This window comes from Rhinatrema bivittatum, chromosome 6, assembly GCF_901001135.1.
Source record: "Rhinatrema bivittatum chromosome 6, aRhiBiv1.1, whole genome shotgun sequence".
Classification (NCBI taxonomy): domain Eukaryota; kingdom Metazoa; phylum Chordata; class Amphibia; order Gymnophiona; family Rhinatrematidae; genus Rhinatrema; species Rhinatrema bivittatum.
The window spans coordinates 283633043-283648421 of record NC_042620.1 but is presented as its reverse complement, the minus strand read 5'-3'; the positions used below and the strand labels follow the sequence as shown (position 1 = coordinate 283648421).

At 44.0% G+C, this 15379-nt stretch overlaps 1 long non-coding RNA gene across 1 annotated transcript in view; it reads right to left on the bottom strand.

Annotated features, from left to right (window-relative positions):
* The window catches only part of LOC115093295, a 60857-nt gene extending 51641 nt beyond the window's left edge, over nucleotides 1-9216 (bottom strand). The window contains exon 1 of the long non-coding RNA XR_003857271.1: nucleotides 9028-9216. This is a non-coding gene — a long non-coding RNA (uncharacterized LOC115093295). The remainder of the gene's footprint in view (nucleotides 1-9027) is intronic.
* Nucleotides 9217-15379: the final 6163 nt, after the last annotated feature.

The window sequence follows — 15379 nt, the reverse complement described above, 5'->3', positions numbered from 1 at the left end:
GAACTCGTCCAAACTGTTTTAAAATGCAGCTACACTAACAGCTTTCACCACATTCTCTGGCAATGAATTCCAGAGCTTAATTATGCGTTGAGTAAAAAAATATTTTCTCACATTAGTTTTAAATGTATTATTTAGTAACTTCATTGTGTATCCCCTGATCTTTGTACTTTTCAAAAGAGTAAACAACTGATTAACATTTACTCTTTCTATTCCACTCAGTATTTTATAGACCTCTATCATATCTCCCCTTAGCCGTCTCTTCTCCAAGCTGAAGAGTCCTAACCTCCTTAGCCTTTCTTCATAGGGGAATTGTTCCATTCCCTTTATCATCTTGGTCACCCTTTTCTGTACCTTTTCTAATTCTGCTATATCTTTCTTGAGATGTGGTGACCAGAACTGCACACAATACTCAAGATGAAGTCGCACTGTGAAGTGATATGGAGGCATTATGATATTCTCTGTTTTATTCTCCATTCCTTTCTTAATAATCCCTAGAATTATATTTGCTTTCTTGGCTGCTGCTGCACACTGAGCAGAAGATTTCAACGTATTTTCAGCGATGATACCTAGATCCTTTTCCTGCGTGGTGACTCCTAATGTAGAACCTTGCATTATGTAGCTGTAATTTGGGTTACTCTTCCCTAAGTCCACTTGTCCACATTAAATTTCATTTGTCATTTGCATCTCCAGTCTCCCAGTTTTGCAATGTCCTCTTGCAATTTCTCACATTTCTCTTGTGATTTAACAACTTTGAATAATTTTATGTCATCAGCAAATTTGATCACCTTACTTGTTGTTCCTATTTCCAAGTCATTTTTAAATATATTAAAAAGCAATGGTCCCAGAACAGATCCCTGGGGCACTCCACTATTCTCCTTTTACAATTGGGAAAATTTACCATTTAGTAGGGATGTGCATATGTTTGAGACAAAATAGGAAATAGAGACGATATTTCCTATTTCGTCGCATTTCGGGGGGGGGGGGCCGACGAAACGATAAGAAAACCCACAAAATTTCATGTGGTTTTCTTATTTTTGGGGGGGGAGAGAAAGGGCACATTAAAAAAAAACAAACTCCAAACCCACCCCAACCATTCACATTTAATTAATTGCAACCCCCCCACCCTCCCAATCCCCCAAGACTTGCCTGACACCCCCCCCCCCCCAAGACTTATCAAAAGTACCTGGTGGTCCAGCAGGGTCCCGGGAGTGATCTTCCCCTCTGGACCTTTGGCTGCCAGTAATCAAAATGGCGCCGATGGCCCTTTGCCCTTACCATGTGACAGGAGCTATTGGTGCCATTGGTCAGCCCCTGTCACATGGTAGGAGCAATGGATGAACCAAAAGGTTCGGCCAAATCACATCTCTGCCATTTAGCCCTATTCTCTTTAGCTTGGAAAACAGGTGACTGAGAAGGGTTATGACTGAGATTTGTAAAATCACGAGTGCCTCGACCTTGGCCACGGAGAAGGAGCGCTCTGGCACATCAAAAATTAGCTGGAATTGTTTTAAGAATTCCTCCAGATTTCCAATGAGAGGGTTAATTAGGCTCCTAGAGTGGAGATGCCCAGGCAATAGCCAGTCTAGCTAGCCAAGGACAAGATAAACGTTACCTTGATCTGGTCGGAAGGGAAACTGGCAGCTTGCACCTCAAAGTACGAGGCACTGACTAATAAACCCCCTACAGAATATGGGGTCTCCATCATACCTGGGTACAGGGGCCAGGTGAGGCGTAGGCCCTGGAGTGTGGATTGGTGTGAGTACAGGTGGCGGAGGAGGTGCTGATACCTGAAGTCGGGCCTGCATAGCATCTATACAAACACCCAGATCCTGAAATATTCCTGCTACCTGGTTCAGTTGCTCTTGCTGTTGTTGAACTCGCCAAACCATGGATGGCCTGAGCTGAGGGCGAGTCCACTGAGCTCATGGCTTCAGCAACTTAGCACAGAGTGTGAGCTCTTTAGCTGTGGTGGGATTGGCGCTGCCTGGTTAGTGAACCAGCTGGGTCCCCATCGACAGTAGGCAGACTGGGACAGAAACTAGGCTTCACTTTTATCAGCCTCTTTCCCTGCAGGTTGAGTCCTTGGGTTCTGAAGCTGGCAGGACTTAAGCAAGCATCCCGGGAAGAGCGGAAGGTGGAGTCAAACCAGACTAAGGTCAGGGGAGGTGGAGATCAGGCAGCATCGGTATCCAGGCAATGATCAGGATCCAAGAGGCAGTCAAAGAGAGGAGGAAGGAGACAGCGGGCAAGACAGGCCAGACGGAGTGATGGAACAGTATTGGAGCAGATGGGGCAGAACAGAAACAAGGCAGGCAGGTACTGGAACGAGGAGCAACACACACTGCAGGCAGCAAGGCACAGCAGGAAGACCTGTTGCTGAGGCACTAGCTTGGACCTCCTATTGACCAGGTCGAAAGTTAGCTGGTTATCTTATCCGGCTAACGTTAAACTTATCTGGGTATATTCAGCAACACGGCCGAATATCCTGGCTAAGTCATTTATTTATTTATTTTAGAAGATTTGAGCCCACATGCTCCATAGTTTACAGCGGATAATAATTATACATACATAATCATAAAATACAACTAAAACATAAGACAACACAACAAAAACAATAGGGCAAAGCTAAACAAAACAGAAATATGCTGTGGATACCAGTCACAAAATTATGTTGAAATCTGTTTATTAGCAACAATGCACAACAAAACACTGTAAACTTAACACATATGGCACATATTACACACTGCTACATACCACATGCTCATGCAACTCTTGCCAGATTTCTTAATTTGTGAACCAAGCCCAACCTTTCCCCCCCCCCCTCCAATCCCATTTCCCCCTCCCCCCTCTGCTGGATTCACCATTCTGCGATAGAATGGTGGATCCAGGCCTTAGCCAGCTATGTTTGAATATTTACCTCTTAAGTCTTATCTCAAAGGGTTTTTGGTGCTGACACTGTTTCACTTTGGTAGCCCTTCTCTGGACCATCTTCACACTGTCTATATCTTTACTAAAGTGCGACCTCCAGAACTGGACATAATATCCACTTGAGATCTCATCAACAACCTGTATAATGGCATTACCACTTCCTTGTGTCTACTAGTCATGCCCCTCAAATCAAGTCAAGGCATTGTTTATTTATGGCATGTTTTTCCAATAGGTATGTGTTCAAAGCTTTCCCCCTCCCTTGGCTTAGAGAGTGGACTGGTATATAATTGTGATCCCTTTTTAGAGCTCTGAGGGTTGAAGTTTCTGAACCAGAGGTTCGAGGCACAGGATATAAAGAAGAAATGACAGGGGCAATCCCTGCCCAGTTCCACTTAGGCTCCGAGGCCTTCTATCTACTATCTCATTGGCCAGTATTTTATACACACAGAAGATTAATTGCATGATCCAAGCAGCTGAATTTACCAAGGACAAACCATAACTACTGCCAGAAAATACTGCCCCTGTATCAGTATTGACCACAAAAGGCACTTCATCAGTATTTGCCTTTTCAGTTGCAGCCAGAAGAAGCCTAATGTTGGTGATAAAGTGTCTTCCTCAGACAAAACTTACTTGACTTTCAGATATCAAAAGGGGGGCTCTCGCCTAGTTGCCAAAACCCAGCATATATTTTAACATTTGGGTAGCGTGAAGGATTTTCAACATCTCTGTCTTTTTTTTTTTTTTTTTTTTAGGAATTAGGGAGATACATGATTGATTAGTGAAATAGCATGGCTTCACCTCTTTTGATCCTAAATTAGACAAAGAGATGGCTACTTTGCTCTCAAGTGTTTTATAAAATTCAGGCCCAAATCATCTGGGCCAGGCATTTTGAGATTTTTAACTTGGCTAATCATTTGTTGAATCTTGACTTATGAAATGGGCAATCTTAACTTCAAAAGAGCCTCTCTTGGAAGCTGTGGCAGAATTAAAGAATTCTCATTGAGCTATATTATCAGCGCCTTCTGAAAGTACAACTGCATAAAAAAAAAAACTTTACCACACCAATTTACTTATCTAAATGACTGGTATAAATTTACAGCCATCCCTAGTGCAAACAATCTTGGCCAAAACTCTACAGGCTTTATTCCCCTAAAAGTACAACTTTTGTTTATTATGTAGCATGTAATTTTGGACCTTTCTACATAACAGCACAGTATGAGAGGCATCATATGCCTTTTTATTTAAGAACGAGGAGCTAGAGGTAAAGCACTTTTGTTCTATTGAATTGCCTCTGTATGATAAAAATCTGTCCATTTTCTTTCTCCTTTTACAAATATAAGTTATCAACTTGCCCCTGAGCACTACCTTACCTAGTTCCCAGAAAAGAACACGCTTAACACAATACATTATTTTCTTCAATCTTCTTCCATGCTTTTTAAGCAACATGACTTCAAAAGCGGTGTCTAGAGATAGGTAACCTGGAAATGTCCACCACCTCAGTTGATGCTCCTGAGATCTTAGTAAAACAATCCAACCTGTGATCTGAAATAGCTAAGGAGCCTAGAGTAGCATCTGGTGTTTCTGAAAACATTTTTTGGATATCAGGATGTAATCAGTGAAAGATTGGGTTGGATGTGCTCTAGACTGAGGTGTAGTGTCTGTCACAAGGATGCAAGGTCCTCCAAACCTCAATGAGAAAAAGATGTTTAATGTTCTTATCCCAGTTCTACCCAATCTGTCCCTTAGTATGTCTGCCACACAGTTAAGGTCTTGAGTTAGTGTGGAATATAATTTTTTTCTACTTTAATTATATTTTATTTAAATTTCACAAAATAAATTACCATCTCTCATTGTTATAATGCATAGTCACATTTTTAAATGGAAGATAAAATCATGAAAATCTTTAAAATATTTGTACTAAGGTTATAAATGCCTCAAAAATTAACCCTAATCAACTTCCCTCATACCCATATTCCTTTCTCCCTGCTGATGTCAACTGAAGGAGCTGGATCAGCCAGCCAAGAAGGCATGCTGGAGACCAGCTGGACACAGCGCACCAGCCTGGGCCACAGGATCAGGGGGTGAGTGTGTTATCTGTCTACCATCTTAGGCTTCCTCCCCTTTGCCTGATCAGCTTCTACCTACTTCAGAGCAGCAGTGCCCCATGACTATGACTCTACCTCCAAACACGCCCCCTGCTGATATCAGCTATAAGGGCTTGTCCACCCCACCAAGAAAACACACCAGAGGCAAGCCCAACACCAAAGGGCAGGCCCCCTTGTACACACAGTCTGGCACCCATGAGTTTGGGTGCTTTTCCTCCTCTGCTCCCTTTTTGTGTTCTCTGCACTTGGTCATATCCTGGCCCCTTGCATCTAGCTCATTCTCCACACACCCTTCTAAACTACCTTCCCATAACCAATCCATTATCTCCCTGGCCCTGAAGCTCAGAAGATGTGTTACAAATCCCCACCCCACTTTCACCTTGCCTGATACCTACCATCACTGGCCAAGATAAATACTCCATACTACAAACCTAGCCACCACAAGCCAAAGCCCCTACCCAGATCCCTCCACCCACTGAGGGACACCCAATACAGGACTGGTACTTCCTCCCAGTGAAATGTTCTCTCCAGGATAAGAACACTGCTCTTAAAACACAAGCTTCATTCACAGCACGACCAACAATCTTCCTGATCAACTCATTGATACTGACATCCTATGCCTGATAGAAACGTGAGCACAGAACACTGCTACCCCCTCTACTTAACCAAATTTGTCCACTAGACTATATCTTTGATCACACTCCATGCCAATTAAAGAGGAGCAATGGAGTGGCCATCATTTCTAACACCTCATCCTACACATAGAGGAGATAGTATCGAAACTATCCTCCTCCAAGCTGACATCCACTCCAATTGGGGAGTCTGCCTAGCTGCACCTTGGAAACTATCACTACTAAGAATTCCAAACCAACCTACTTCTCATAAGCTCTGTCAGCAATGAAGAGAATAGAATGAAAGTGGAGGAAATCAAAGTCACAAGCTGACAGGAATGACACAGTCTAAAGAATTTACTGTACCAGAACCATCAATCTCTTCCAAGCCATTAACAATTTCCTGCGGTCTCATTCTTCCATAGCCATAACTAACATCTCACTTGCAAAAGCCCAGCTACCAAACACTTTGAAAAGAGCAATAGTGAAACTTACACTGAAGAAGGCTAATGTCGACCCCAGTAAGCTGAACAGCTAGTGCTCAGTCTTGAATCTCCTTTACCAAACTAACAGGTCGATACAGTAAGGCCGCGGTAGAAACAGTGCGGCAGTGTCAGGCGCACCCTTCCTCCCCGCACGCACAGTTCTCTTCACTAAGTCCCCGATACTCTCTTCTAATTGCATGCAAATGCATGCCGCGGCTGTGAAGCGATAGGGAAGGGTTATGCCCGCACAACCCATTTTACTGTATAGGCGCTTAATACAGCGCCTATACAGTAACCAGGGTGCGCTGGTACCTGTTATTTCAAATGTCATTTGGAATGACAGGCACCGGGAGGAGGGAAGCGGCGAAGCGACTTACTTCTTGCTGTGTCTCTCCTCCTCCCGGAGCAGGGCGCGAAAGCAGCCTTGCTCCGGGAGGAGGTGGGACACAGTGGCGAAGCAAAAAAAAAAACCAAAGGCGCGTGTTCGATCGGGCGGGTGGGCGCGTGTTCGATCGGGCGGGTAGGCGGCAGCAGCGGCGGCAGAGAAGAAAAAAAAACCCAAAAGCAATTTTTTTTTTTTCAAAAAGCGACAATTTTGGTTTTTTCCAAAAGCGACTTACTTTTGGGATCTGTCAAGATCCCAAAAGTAAGTCGCAAAAGTAACTTACTTTTCTGAAGCCATCAGGAACAAGATCGTAGCTCCTCCCGATGAAGACGAAGATGGCCGCCTGCACGGGAAAGCGTGCAATTGGCCGCTGAAGACGTGACGTCACGACGTTTGGCGTCACGGGATGTGACGTCACGTCTTCAGCGGCCAATTGCACGCTTTCCCCCGTGCAGGCGACCATCTTCGTCTTCGTCGGGGGGAGCTACGATCCTGCTGATGGCTTCAGATCCCGGGGGCGGGTGGGCGCGTGTCTGGCTCCCGCCGCTGCCTGGATGGGTGGGCGCGTGTCCGGCTGGATGAATGCCCGTGCGATTTTGGCGCTCATGGCATGAGCGCCAAAATCGCACGGGCATCCATTCCAGCGGGGGCCGTGCATTCATCCAGGCAGAGGGAACCGTGGGCCGTTTTCGCCACCGGTTCCCTCTGCCTGGATGAATGGCCGTGCGATTTTGGCGCTCATGGCATGAGCGCCAAAATCGCACGGGCATCAATTCCGCTGCTGCCCCTGGATCCCGGATGCCGCTTTTTTTGCTTCTTTGCTGCCCCCCCCCCCCCCCCGCTGCTGCCCCCGGATCCCGCTGCCCCCCCGCTGCCGCTACTGCCCCCGGATCCCGCTGCCGCTGCCGCTTACCCGCGAAATCGGGAGGAAGGGAGAACGGACTACCGTAGCAGGCCCGAGCCTTGCTACTTTTTCGGGTTTTTTTTTTTTTTTTGCTTCGGGAGGAGGAGACCGGACTGGGGCTACACCGGACGGCTGGACCGGGGACCAGGGCAGGTAAGCAATTTTTTACACTACACTACACTACACTAACACCTACTAGGGGGAGGCGGTAAACTAGCACGTTAAGGCCGCGGCAGAACAGCGGGTTACTGAGGAGATAATATCAGCGCCCGTTACAGTATCGGAGGGGAATAGCTAATTCCTTCATTATACAGCTTTTTCGTTCATTTACATGCTGGGTGCGGAAAGGGTTATGTGTTTATTTTAGGAAGCGCTAAGGACGCGTGAAACTGGAGACTGTATTGCTGGACCGCCTTACTCGTCTGTATTGTGCGCTCCCAGCACGTTACAGACGGGGAATCTTTAACTGAACGTTACTGTATCGACCTGTAAAGGCATTAAAAAATGTGTACTTTCACAACTATCAGATCATCTGCAAGTTGCAATAGTCCAGGCAGAAGAGCATGCAGACTCTGGTAGCAGTTTCAAAGGCCTTGTCTTCGAGGAGAGAGTGGATGTGGCAGAGCTGATGTAGATGGAAGGAATCTGTTTTGATTATTGCTTGGATGTGGATGAGTTGGGAGTCTAGATTGAAGCCTAGGCTCTGAACTTGGGACCTTCACCCTATGCACTCTAGCTCCATCCTTGTTATACTTTTTCACTACCTTGAAATTATCAGGTATATTCACGCTAAGGTCCCTTTCCTGTTTCATTCATGTAAATATCTCATGTTCCATCATATACCACTTCCTCAAATTTCTGCACCCCAAATGTATAACTCTTCAATCTTTAGTATTCAAACTTATCTGCCAGTTGGTCATTCTTGGAGCTCCCTTAGATTGCTTTAAATTCATCCACTCCCTGTATCCACTCTACTGCAGATCTTAGCCTTTCAAAAAATCCTAAGAAGCAGGATGGCAGGATAGGCAGAGAAACCTGGGAGCCTAGCAGGAGTGAGTCGGAGCAGTCTGTTATGTATGCAGCAGGGGGCACCCTAGTTGAAATGTTCAGATTCTGTGCTAGACACTCTCTTGGTTCTTGTTCCTCTCCTTTGTCTTTTTTGGCTGTTCCGTTTCCACCTAAGTGGGTGCTAGTGTACTTTATTAAATTTGGTTAATATCTACTGACATCACCTAATAATCTAATTTTCTAATGACAAAGCTGGGTCCCTGCTGCTGTTGATCTTAAATCCAGCATGATCAGCCAGCACTGAGGGCAGGACCATGCCTCGAAATCAAAGCAACACATTCACCCGCAGCTATGGCCAACTCTTGGTCACATTCAGGAATTTGATGAGGGGCATCCCAATGCTGTGGACTCTAGTGCAGAGAGACTGTCATTTTTTGGAAGTAAATAAGACTGAGATCCCTGATTAGAAACAGGCTGTTCTCTTGTGTGTGTGTGGGGGGGGAGGAAACATACACTGTCATACATTTGCTGGTCTTGCCAGCCTTGCCAAACAGTAAGTCATACGAGGAGATCACAGCATTGCTAAAGACCCATTTCTCACCTGTGCTGTCCATTATAGTGCAGAGATTTCCATTCCACATGAAGATTCAAAGTTGTAATGAGATCATTGTCACCTCTATGGCTGAGCTGCGTAGAATTCTGGAGCACTGAAAATTCTTAAATGACATTCTTTGTGACTAGTTTTGTCTGTGGGGTCCAGAATGAAGCACGTCACTGCCTTCTTGCTGAGTTAAATCTGACCCTTGCAACATCACAAGAAAATGTTTTGACAGTTAAAAAAAGAAATCCAGGCCACAGCAACCGATGTGGACTTTGCCAGCCAAAATAAGTAAATAATTCAGCAGCCAAACCAAGGGGCTGTGCTTCCAGAGTGGCCTTTTAACTGCAGAGGACAGTACTGATGCTCTGTCTGCAGATGTAAAAGGCCAGAGTGGCATTTTTTGCAATAAAAGGCCACATTGAATGAGTTTGCATATCAAAACTCAGTGGTGAGAAGTGTAGGGAGAAGAACAGGGACCCTGATTCACAAACAAATTTGTTCGACACAGCAGTGAGTGATGAGATTGGGAAACTATATCACACCCAGACTGTACAGAACATGGAGTCACATAATTTGGAGGTGTTAATAACAGATCATATCAATGCTCATGAATGTGAAAGGGAGATTGACTCTGAGTCTGTGGGGTCAGTTATCAGTGAAAATTTGTTCCCTGCTCACTAACCTCTAAAGAGCAGCCTCCCTGATTACAATCGCAGGACCCTTAGCTCGTAGAAACCTGTATCAGAAGTGCTTGCTATGGCCCTTTGCAAGGGACATTGTCACTCGTAGTCATGCGGGGTAAACAAGGAACTGATTCATACCTTTAGGAATCAGTATCTCATAGGTCCGTGTCATCACTGATGGGCATCTCAAGGACATCACGGATGAAGTCCAGCACTGTCATTCCACCTGGACCCAGCATTGCACCCATTCACAGGCAAGAAATGTGCCTTCTTCGCTGTCCCCGAATATCAAGCATCTTAAAGCATAAGGTCACACAAAATGAGCCACATCCATTATACAGAACATATAGAAAGACATGGTTTAATGGAACAAAGTCAGCATGGCTTTACCCAGGGCAAGTCTTGCCTCACAAATCTGCTTCACTTTTTTGAAGGAGTTAATAAACATGTGGATAAAGGTGAACCGGTAGATATAGTATACTTGGATTTTCAGAAGGCGTTTGACAAAGTTCCTCATGAGAGGCTTCTAGGAAAAGTAAAGAGTCATGGGATAGGTGGCGATGTCCTTTCGTGGATTTCAAACTGGCTAAAAGACAGGAAACAGAGAGTAGGATTAAATGGCAATTTTCTCAGTGGAAGGGAGTGGACAGTGGAGTGCCTCAGGGATCTGTATTGGGACCCTTACTTTTCAATATATTTATAAATGATCTGGAAAGAAATACGACGAGTGAGATAATCAAATTTGCAGATGACACAAAATTGTTCAGAGTAGTTAAATCACAAGCAGATTGTGATAAATTGCAGGAAGACCTTGTGAGACTGGAAGATTGGGCATCCAAATGGCAGATGAAATTTAATGTGGATAAGTGCAAGGTGATGCATATAGGGAAAAATAACCCATGCTATAATTACACAATGTTGGGTTTCATATTAGGTGCTACAACCCAAGAAAGAGATCTAGGTGTCATAGTGGATAACACATTGAAATCGTTGGTACAGTGTGCTGCGGCAGTCAAAAAAGCAAACAGAATGTTGGGAATTATTAGAAAGGGAATGGTGAATAAAACGGAAAATGTCATAATGCCTCTGTATCGCTCCATGGTGAGACCGCACCTTGAATATTGTGTACAATTCTGGTCGCCGCATCTCAAAAAAGATATAATTGTGATGGAGAAGGTACAGAGAAGGGTTACCAAAATGATAAGGGAAATGGAACAACTCCCCTATGAGGAAAGACTAAAGAGGTTAGGACTTTTCAGCTTGGAGAAGAGACGACTGAGGGGGGATATGATAGAGGTGTTTAAAATCATGAGAGGTCTAGAACGGGTAGATGTGAATCGGTTATTTACTCTTTCGGATAGTAGAAAGACTAGGGGGCACTCCATGAAGTTAGCATGGGGCACATTTAAAACTAATCGTAGAAAGTTCTTTTTTACTCAACGCACAATTAGACTCTGGAATTTGTTGCCAGAGGATGTGGTTACTAGTGCAGTTAGTATAGCTGTGTTTAAAAAAGGATTGGATAGGTTCTTGGAGGAGAAGTCCATTACCTGCTATTAAGTTCACTTAGAGAATAGCCACTGCCATTAGCAATGGTTACATGGAATAGAGAATAGATTTAGTTTTTGGGTACTTGCCAGGTTCTTATGGCCTGGATTGGCTACTGTTGGAAACAGGATGCTGGGCTTGATGGACCCTTGGTCTGACCCAGTATGGCATTTTCTTATGTTCTTATGTTCTTACTAGTACTAAAGCAAAATGGAGATGTACAGATCTATGGAGATTATAACTGCACTATTAACAAGGCATTTAAAGATCATCCACACCCCCTGCCTGCTGTTAACCAACTACTCGCCACATTTGCTGGAGGGAAGGTCTTTGCAAAACTTGATCCTGACAAACCTGCCAACAACTGACTATGTATAAAGAAGCCATGGATGCCCAGACAATTATTACTCATTAGAGAGCTTATTAAGTTAAATGTCTCCTTATAGGTCTGAGGTCTGGGGTACTGATGCACAGACATAAGGGAAAAAGCAGAGGACTGCAAAGCATGTCAAGCAACTACTGTCTGAATTTTCAAGAAAGCTCATCACCCAGTAAAAAATCTTGCTAACTGCAGTTTATATGGGTATAATAAAGCTTGGTGATAACTGCACGGAGCGGCAGTTACTACTCTTAAGAGAAATATGGGAGTATCCTGCACAGAGTGGCAGTTACTACCTTAAGCTTGCTGGGCAGACTGGATGGACCATTTGGTCCTTTTTTGCCATCATTTCTATGTTTCTTAATTTGGAATCTCTGTCATATCAGGTATCTTTCAATGCTTCATAGAAACACTGTTGGCTGGCACTCCAGGTATTGCATTTTATTCCGATGATGTCTTGGTCATGGGAGCATCAGAGAATGGGAGACAGCAAAATTCTATACCCATTTGAGAAAGAAAAATTTGAAATTGGGACTACCAGTCATATTTTTGGGCTATCGCATTGATGCTTCAGGAATAAATTCAAAGGAAGACAAGGTAAAAACAATCCATGATGCCCCTAAACCAAATGAGTACACTGAGGGCCTGATTTTAAAAAGCATTTACTCGAGTAAAAACCAGGTTTACTGGGGTAAATTCACTTTACTTGAGTAAGTGAGTTTTTGAAAATTGCTACAATATATGCCATTGACTTGTCTATAGGATTTACTCACATAAGTGCACTTTACTTGAGTAAATGGCTTTTGAAAATTGCTACAATAGTAGCTACATTTACGCATGTAACTCCTTTTGAAAATTACCCCCTATATGAACAGAGGACTCGGCACAATTATAATGCCAACAAATAAGTATATGTAAATTTTTTATTTAGAAATGACTTTAACATATTATATTAGAACCGTTATGTGCTAAGAACATACACAATTTAAGAACTACCAACGACGCATCACTACTATCATATCACTCATACTATTCCATTCATACTATATCCCTAATTATCTCTAAAATTCAATACATACAAAATATATATTCACCATCACCAACCAATGTTGACATGCCCAACATATAGCAAACAATACATTTCTAGAATAAATTCTATGAGGTAAATACCTATTATGATTTAACCAGTACCAATCTTATAATCATGTACTATTGCTGTATTATTTATGTAACCCGACGGGATACCCGTTTCGCCCAAACCGTAGGGCTTCTTCAGGGAAGAGTTGAATGTTCATGAATAGCACCTTTTATGCTGACATCTCCATACTGTTGATTCCTTCATGTATATGTTGCATATTGTCAGATTTTTACCATTGATGGTCATATGTAATGAAATTACAAATTGCACATAAGCCCAGTCTCTATACCTATGGAATAAAATGAAATACAATATCCGATTTAAATAAATAATCTCTTTATATACGGGTATGTACACCCTGTGCTCCATCACCACTTTAAGCAGTACCAACCATTCCTTTTTTATGATTTTCAAACTTGGCTGTGAGCCTCTATATGTTACAAAAACCAAGAAATCCAAATTCTCTAAGTTGTTAGATCCTCTCAACCAACAGCAGCAGGTAAACCAAAAACTGTAACTGCTTCCAACGCTGGCAGCTTTCAACCTTATTAAACACAATAATATATAATAATGTCCGATGGTAAAAATGACTCATAATATGTGCCTGGTTTCCTTACTTTATGTGGGGCACTCACATTAATTAATGTGGCGTCCCGCAATATCTATGTTAGCCTAAACGCATTCCCAAAATTTAAACCAATACACCAAACGATCAGCAGTATTGTGAACTTACCACTTTCGCGACGAAACCTTATACAAAAGTATCCAGAAATCTTTTTCTGCTGTATAATTCTGATTCCAACGATTCAAGCGGAATGGACCTCGCCTAAAGTATCTGCAAAACGCCGAAAACTCGACGTAGTACCTGCCGTACGTAACGTGTCAAAAACGTGTATTTTAACCATCCATGGGCCAATCAGTCAACAACAACGTGAAATTCATGACGTCAAGCATTCAAGGGCGCGTATACTCGAAAAATTAAAGCGGAGACCCTGCTTCACGTTGCCTGTGCCGTCTCGATGAGCAAACAAATGTATTTATTATATATATTCAATAGTCTGTCTACTTGAAATATATAATCTGGTGTCATGCACAGGTGTCAAGGAAACACGATGCACTGTTAACAATAGAACTCAATCACACAATAGAACTCAATCACGCACAGCTATCAAAAAAGCACAATACACTTTTAAAATATAACTCAGTCATAATATATATAACCTGGAAGTATCAGAAAATCTACATTGCCACTCACTGAATATTGCAAAAAAGATGCCTCTTACGTCTATAGTGTAAATAATCCTATAATAACAATAAACCCTACAGATTTTATATACCGTAAAAAGCTTCCCATTCAATAGCATCATTTAGTCCTTGAGGGTGTATAGTGTTCCATGTATAAATATATCGTTGCTCAACTCTCCTCAAAATATTACTTATGTCGCCTTGCTGATGCACATGGCACTGTTGAATAACGAAAAATCTCAAATCTTCTATTGCATGATTCATGATATTTCAATGGGATACCAACGGGGCCCCTATCTTAGCCGTCCGTAGTCTGCTTTTGTGCTCTATGGGGCGGATTTTCAGAGCCCTGCTCGCCTAAATCCGCCCAAAACCGGGTGGATTTAGGCGAGCAGGGCCCTGCGCGCCGGTGAGCCTATTTTACATAGGCCTACCGGCGCGCGCAGAGCCCCGGGACTCGCGTAAGTCCCGGGGTTCTCCGAGGGGGGCGTGTCGGGGGCGGGCCCAGTCGTCGCGGCATTTAGGGGGCGTGTCGGCAGCGTTTTGGGGGCGGGTACGGGGGCGTGGCTACGGCCTGGGGCGGTCCGGAGGTGTGGCCGCGCCCTCCGTACCCGCCCCCAGGTCGCGTCCCGGCGCGCAAGAGGCCCGCTGGCGCACGGGGATTTACGCCTTCCTCCGGGAGGCGTAAATCCCCCGACAAAGGTAAGGGGGGGGCTTAGACAGGGCCGGGGGGGGTGGGTTAGGTAGGGGAAGGGAGGGGAAGGTGAGGGGAGGGCAAAAGGAAGTTCCCTCCGAGGCCGCTCCGATTTCGGAGCGGCCTCGGAGGGAACGGGGGTAGGCTGCGCGGTTCGGCGCACGCCGGCTATACAAAATCAATAGCCTTGCGCGCGCCGATCCAGGTTTTTAGCAGATACGCGCGGCTCCGCGCGTATCTACTAAAATCCAGCTTACTTTTGCTTGCGCCTGATGCGCCAGCAAAAGTAGGCCAATTCGCGGTATTTGAAAATCTACCCCTATGATTCTAAATTTAATTTGTCTTTTTGTATGCCCAATATATAGTAAGTCACAAGGACATGTGACTGCGTAAATAACCATGCTGGATGTACAGGTGAATCTGCCCTTCAAAATGAATGGATGCGAAGATTGAGGCATGTTGTACTCTGTTATTTCCAAAACGTTGTTACAAACGGAACAGTCACCACATTTGACCTGACCCCATCCCTCCTGTCTCTCAATGTCAACTGGCTTAGATAACAGGGATCTTAATTTGGAGCCTCTGTGCATAGCAAAGATAGGTGGCTCTTCAAAACCTGGTAATGAATGCAAAATTTGCCAATGTTTCAAAATGCTTTGTTTGAT